This window comes from Ambystoma mexicanum, chromosome 5q, assembly GCF_040938575.1.
Source record: "Ambystoma mexicanum isolate Mex_15411 chromosome 5q, UKY_AmexF1_1, whole genome shotgun sequence".
NCBI classification, from domain to species: Eukaryota; Metazoa; Chordata; class Amphibia; order Caudata; family Ambystomatidae; genus Ambystoma; species Ambystoma mexicanum.
Window position 1 is genome coordinate 888,814,451 of NC_090933.1, and position 7,720 is coordinate 888,822,170.

Consider the following 7,720-nt stretch of genomic DNA (forward strand, 5'->3'; position numbering starts at 1 on the left):
AAAATTGAAAAAATTGTGCAGTTCAATAAAAAATAATGAGGGGATTAATACAGGACCAAAAGGAGTATGGTCGACCAAAATTGTGTTAACCGTACAAGAAAGATTTTGCACAGAGCCAAGTGAAGAAAACATACACATGGTAAGTAAAATGCCATTTTATGAGTGTATGTAACGATGCTGGTTTATTCTATAGATAAAAACCTCGGACATTCATTGAACATTGGAGGAATGTCTGCATGGCCATAAGTAGGGGAAGAGACAGTTTATTATGACACAGAGTGAACGGGAAGAAAAGTAAAAAGAGAGGTAAGTACTGGTTCACACCACAGGGTGTGATCACACTGATGATCATTATTAGGAGTAAGAGGACCCAGGTGAGTAACAGAAAAAGAGGCAGATAGAGACACAGTGTTTCAATTGTCTAGCCATTTCCCCAAGATAGGTCAAATAGGTGTAAATAGAGTAGCATATAGATGCAAGCATGACCACCTCAGACAAACACAGGACATAGAAGAAGTCAAATAAAAGGTGGGTCACCTTTTTTAATCTTTAATAGTTGGCAGAATGCCAACAAAGGTAGAATATGCAAACAATGTAGTTTCATGATATAATGAGAAGGCACATAGTAAGAATTGGTGCCATAGTCTAGAAAAATGGGGGTATGCTAGATTAGTGTAGTGGGGTAAGGAGGAGATAATGTGTGGCAAAATGTCTATTGTGTCTCAAACAGGATGAAAGTACAGCATAGAAGGGAAATGACCACGGTCCAACGCGATTGGAAGGAAGATGGCGAAGAAAAAGCAGGAAGCGGCAGCAAAGTAGAATGAAGCACGTGCAGCAAAGCAGAATGAGGTATTTACAATAGAGCAGACAAAGACCGTTCAGCTGAGCTGAGAGAATAAAGAAACCAAGAACAGGTTCAAATGTTGTATAAACCCAAACAAAATTATTATGATAAATATGTGCACCAACTAAGTAACGGACAGCCTATGAGTTAAATGGGCTGAAAATAGTGAGAAATGACCGTAAGAAAACATTTTTTGATAGCAGCAAGGAGAAAGAATTTAGGTTAGGAAGGAGCTTGACCCCTTGCCAGTCCCCAAATTACTTTTGTCTCTCTTTTCGATGTTCAACAGTATTCCCGGGTTCCCTGCTAAAGATGTCCTCTTCTGCTATGAATACGCCTAGAAGATGGAGAAGGAGACGCCATGTATCTCAAAATGTTTTTTAACATGTTTGTTGTGTATTAGTTTGAAGCGTCGATGTAGGTGAAAAATAAGTATGTTCCCTGACGGGATATACAATATTGTAAATGAAAGAACAAGCCCATAAGAAAAAAGGGCAGAAAATGAGATAGTCAAATGTATTTATTGCCTACAAAAATAGATGTAACTGAATATGTTTTTTGTAAACAAACCAGGTCCCAGCAGGCAGACAGCATACAGTAAAGTAAAAGTGAATGTGTATAAAAAAGGGAGAGGATTAGTAGCTTTGGTATATAAAGAACCAAAAGGAATGATTGTCGTTTTTTTTAGGAGGCAGGGATATTCAGAAAATAAGACAATGTTGTTTATTTAGGGGGCAGGAGTGTGTGACAGACACATCAGAGTATATTGTTAAGGGTTGGGTGAAAAAGTGTGATGATAGAGACATACTTATTTTTCAAAGGAAACTCGGTTTTATATTACAGGTGGAGCAACATATATGCATCTGGAGATTGACAGCATCCAATCCTATGAGCAGAGAGAGGTCACTGAGGAACCCAACCAAATGCCCAGTTATACTCACCCTTGTTCAAAACCCGTTTCTGCAAAAGACTCCCCCATCCTTGTGTTCCGTAGCTAAATGCCCCCTGGTGTTGACTTTCTAACTGAAACATGAACTAAGAATCCGAGTGCTCTGTGGAAAAAGTGGCACTAAAATGCAAAAGGACTGGCCTTTAAATTAAAGGGCCCAAGGACTTGCTGCAAGGCAGCCCAAAAAAGGACAAATTCAACCGGATAAAGACGGTCCGTGGATGTTAAACTGAGATGAGTCAGGTGGAAGATGTGGCAGTGGAATATGTACTAATGAAAAGAAAAAGGAACTTCGACCAGTGAAAATATGCATGGGGAAGACAAAAGGAGCAAGAAAAGATGTGGGGTGGGAGTGACGGAAAAAATGTGAACACTCTATGGTGAATGGGCTGGTGGGTTATACTTAGTTTAAAGTTAATTGGGTAATGAAGGTGGGACTCAGATGAAGGTTAATTAAAGGTATTCTTTAGGGACCCATACATGTTTAGATTAGGAGAGTATAATGTGTCAGTACTGATGTTGTAGAATGTTTTAGGATACCTCCCAGGCTGAAATAAATTGTTCTACAAGAAAGGTGATTAGGGCAGAGATGTGTAGGTACACTGAAAATTGAGGAGGGAGGACATGGGTGTAGTGATATGTAAGTGTCTAAATACAATTCAGAGGGGGGAGTGTACAGGGGGTTACCCACTTCCCCCTCAACTGAAACACTTGTGTATGAGCACGATAGAAATAAAATATCAATATCAAAATATCAATATAGGAGGTAGACCCCCTCCTCCTCAAACCGAATGCAGATAAGTTATCGGTTTGCTCAAGGACTCTAAATGTTGCAAAAATCAGAAATATAGTGCCTTCAGGAAAGCACTTAGAAGAGCGATCTGTTGTGTGGGGTCAGAATGTCTTATACGATAGAAAGTATGTTAAGTAGTACATGCTTATCACAAGTTACTAAAAATCTAGATTCAAAACGGAGCAGGTATCAAGTTCTTATCAAGAATAGGTTGATCCACCATTTTGTGGTAAACCAGTCATGGTCAGGCAATTTCTAAGATGGTGGATTTCTACAAATCATGATGACATCAATGGATAACTTTTTTCATAGAAGTTCATGAGGAGGCCACTGGTGTAGAATGAGTTAGATGAAACCCGTTCAGACTGGCCTGAGTGGCAAGTAGAACCACGAATCACAGGCAGGAAAAGGGGTTGTACATTGATCATGCCATTACGTCACCTTTCTAAATTGTATATAAGGGGCAGAGAGGCCAGAGAAATTGGGAGTTTGCAGAGATGTCTTTGGTGTGCTGTATGCTGTGTTTTGCCCAGCTGAGAAAAATAAACCTGATGTCTCTTGAAGTAGTCTCAGTGTCCTGATGTGTTTCAGAGTGCCTTCCTGACCCAGAGGTGCCAATGGCCGGTGAGAGGGTGAAATTGTCACAAACTGGCTAGGTTTAACTGGGTAAATCCGCCATGTAAAGTATATGTGATGTCTTGTGGTGACTTCCCCTCCACAAAGTGAGGGGACCACCTGTGACTTTGTTTTATTTAAATAAATTCAATTTCTAACCCTCCTGTTCATTGTCCCAGAATTCTGGGGTTTGGATTGCATAATAGGGGTTGTTCGATTGGTGGTGTCTACTTAGTGAAGAAACCATATATTAATCAATATTTCTTACACACCGTGAAGCAGAGACTTCCATCATTGGGCAAAAGATGTGGGTGCTAGCGGATGGGGCATTTTGACACCAGTGATACGCAGAAGGGTGCCATTTTATGTGAGTGCAAAGGGAGCTGGTACTGTCATTGCAAGGCACAAGTATAGAATATTGTTATTGGTGTGAATTGTGGGATGCTGTGCCCATTGAGAGGGTCAGAGAGGGCTTCTTCCATTAGTGAGTGAAGACTGGAATGTGACAGTCACTGAGTATCAAAAAAGAGGAATTCTATTGCTGATCTGAATTTGGCAGGGTGCTTGTGATCGGCTGCAGCGTGGCTAGGGAGCCGTGTCTCCAAGGAGCTGGATTGAGGTAGCCTGTGTAATGCTGGCGGAGTGTGAAGGAGTGCTCGTTCCCTTGGAACGTGTAAAGGGGCAGGCGGTCCCTGACATTGATCACACATACCCTGAGAGGACCACTCGCCAACGCTACCCGGTGAGTTGCAAAGAGAGGGTGACAGAAACTCAGGAGCATCTGGCTAGCTGGAGCAGGAAGGGAGAAAAGACAGAATTTGCAAGCAGCACGAAGCGAAAAGCTAGAAAGATAGTGGAAAGTAAAAGAAAAGAGAGAGAGAGGCTCAGAGAATGGAAAGAAAGAAAAAGACTTGAAGATAAATGAGAAGGGTGCGAGTGACCCGAAAGTGAAGGAAAGGTGAAAGTGAGCACCTGAAAGCGAAATGAGGTAAACAAGAAGGGTGCTGGTGACCAAAAAGTGAAGTGAAGGTGCAAGTGAGCACCGGTCAGTGAAACACATGTGCAAGAGGCACGGAAAGCAGAAGGACAGGCGCATGGGTGCACAAAGGCAAAGAAATGAATGTGCAAGAGGCACAGTGAAGTGAAAGTGAACTCAAAGGGAAGGTGGCAGGGGCACGGCGAGCTGAGCGAAAGCAAGAAGGTGCGAGTGTGCAAAACAAAGTGGAAAATAACCAAGGATTGCAGGAAGCACCCGGAAGAGGAAAGGATAGAAGAAAAGCAAATGCAGGAAATTCAGAGAGGGGCCAAAGATCAGAGTGGTCGCGCTTAGGCTGAGCCAAGAATTTTTGAAAGTCTCTGATATTACCCCATGAGAAGGTTGTTTGTGAAAGGAACTGTAAATAAGAGAAAGACACATCTTGACAAGTTTAACTTTTTGTTTAAAGTGAAGAGGCCTAGGCTTGGGGAACCCTGAGAGGCCCAAGAGAAACAGTGTTGTTAAACTGAATTTGTGTTTGAAACTGAACGGGCCTGAGCTTGGGGAAGGGAACCCTAAGAGGCCTAATATAGGTGAACTATTATTTGGTGAAACAAGTAGGCATGAACTCAGGGAAGAGAACCCCAGAGAAGCCTGCAAGAAACTCTGTTATATTTTTTGTTTGATTTGAAATCTGGAAGGATTGTAGCTTGGGAAGGGAATCCCCAGGAACTAAAGACATTGAGAATTGTTGAACAGATTATAAGAACTTTGTGGAGAGGAGCTGATGAACAACTTCTATTTGATTATGCTGAACTTTGATGATACTAACCAAGCCACACCTCGTGAGAAGACCACCTGAAACCAGGCTTGGTACATATTTCTTTTTGAATCACTATTTTTCCTTTACAGAGACTTCCTACCACATTTTATCAGAGAGCGAGGGCAAGTGTAGGTTTAGAAACAGACAGATTTTGGTTTTGGACTTTCAGCAATCGACGGCCCTTAGAAACATCAGATAAGGGAGCCATCACTTTAGAGTTGGGGCTAGTTAGGTATTACACCAACCCCAGCATTGTAGTAAATAAACACTTGCATCTGTGTCTCTCTTGATACCATGCCTGTCTCACACCTTCCTTTGCTTGCACTTTCCTCAGACGTAATTCTCCTATACGTGGCTAGCCAATCAGATATGTCATCTTGTTTTACAAATACTGAGTTGAATGGAGTGATATGTGCATTTACATTTTGGAATGGACAAGGTTAGTGTCTTTAGGTCTGCATGCATCAGTATTGTCTAAGGGCTTCGTATTTGCATGTGAACAACTGGCAGATAATGGTGATCCCAGAAACTATTCATAGATGAATAGACAGTGGGCCTCATCACGAGGTTGGAGGTAGCCTTGCCGGTTTTACCGGCAAGGCTACCCCTAAACTCACATCCGGCTCGAGCACCTGCGAAAGGGCAATCACCGGGCCAGTCGGACCTCGGCGGACCCATAGGGCTCAATGGGAAAGGGGAGGATGGTAGCAGCGGTACCGTTTATAAAGGTATCGTTGCTACCATCATGTTCTGCTCGCGTGTGCTGGTATGGCCACCTGGTCAGACCAGGTGGCTGCTAGGGTACCCGCAAGCAGAAGTCCTAGTATCGGGGTATGGTAGCAACGGTGCCGGTAGCGATGCCGGCACCGTTGTTGCCTTACCACCATACTCCTAATCAGGCCCAGTGTGTATTTGCAGCTGGGATCTCTGTGCTTGTATATAATCATCCAGTTTCAGGAATTACTTGATCAGCATAGCTCATGTGATAGCAGCTGTGAATGATACTTTAAACTTCATTAAATGAGGGGGACTGGTCTGTTTGTGATTTCTCTTCCTTTGAGCATGCACACATGCTGCGTGTGTGCCAGGCTTTTTTCTGTAATGAGTGGAGGGGGTGACTACCTCCTCATCAGTGATCAACTCTAGCAAATGATATTACATTTATAATGCTACATTCTGTACATTTGAATGTTATCAGTTACTTCCAACATTGGAAGTTTTGGTTTGGTGCATATTGTGCCATATTGTGCCGATTTATTCACCACTCTTTGGCCAAAGAAATGCTACAGAGAGAGAAGGGATTCGTGTTGTGAAGCAGAACATTTAGTGGGCATGGCAACTAGCAAAGAGTGTTGCATGTATTGGCTTCTGTACTTGATAGTTACTTTTTAATGTTTTTCACAATATCAACCAATGAATTCCATTCAGAAGTTAGGGTGTAGGAAATCACTGTCTCTGCTGTGAGGTGGCACCTGGAGGAGCATGTCCACAACACCAGGCCTGTCCTTCCCCCACCTCCCTCTTCTAACCCCTGCCCCTGGCTTGTAGGCTGTGACTGTGTCGCAGCAGCACACAAATAAATCAAGCCAGCTAACCCTGACACAGCCATATTCCTCCTATATTTCAAGCTCTTTGAGTGGAAACAACCACCCACTGACATGAGGCCCAGTGAGCGCTTCTTTCACTGCTGGGTCATAAGCAAGATCTTTCAGAATTGAGTGAGCTAAGGGGAAGCATTTCTTGTGTGTGTGGACAAGGGCTGGACTGGATCCGACACTCCATCCATTGTTTGCCCTGCAAAGCTTACACTTGTTTTCTTTCTTCTGTTTTCTGCTCCCACTTATGTTCTGGACTCCTCTTCCCCGTTACCATCCGGCTTCCTCTAGTTTTATGTCCCCACTTGTTCTGCATACACTATTTTGCTTGTACACACCACCCCTGGTCCATTTCACTGGCCCCAGCAGGTTTTTTTGGCTACTTCTGATCTGGGATCTTCTGTGCTTCATTGTCTTGCTCTCTGAAGTATTCTTGCCACCCTCCTATTGTGCACGGGCACCTCCGCCTATGCTTCTTCTGTACTGGAATTCTCACTTGCCCCTCTGTCACATAAACTGCTCTATTTTCACCCCTTCTCCAGCCCTGCCATCTTTCCTCTGGTTCCCTACCATCCTTCCTCCAGTTATTTTCTACCTTATCCCCGCCCCTGTTTTCATGTTTTTGCCCCTTCCTTTTCGTCATCTTTATCTCCTGGACTCCACTCCTGCCTCCCTTTGTTTCTTGCTCAAGGCTTGAAAGAGCCACAGATGCTCCGAAAGGACGATGTGGGTAGACTGCGTTACCCATGTCTACAATTAGTGCATGTCCTATCCTCTCTGCATGGGGATATACAGAAAGGTGTGTAGGGTGTTTGGGGTGCTGTCCCCATGCACTCTGCAGTAGACAATGTGATGAAATAATATACAGAGCCACTGCAAATCGTGTAACTTCCTTTTTTGCTGCACCGGAAAACTGCCAAGTGCGTGAGAACCCATTATGCATGCGCAGGCTCTGCATGCTCCTAATTGGAGCAGTGTCCTGATGACGATGGGAGCACAGCTCCCTTAACCGTGTCCTTGCTGGGACACAGCATCTTACCCCAGCAGGCAAATGAAGTCACTCACAGTTCTGCCTTCACATTTCTTCAATTAGGCATACCAGTCGTCTGATGCACCTCACAG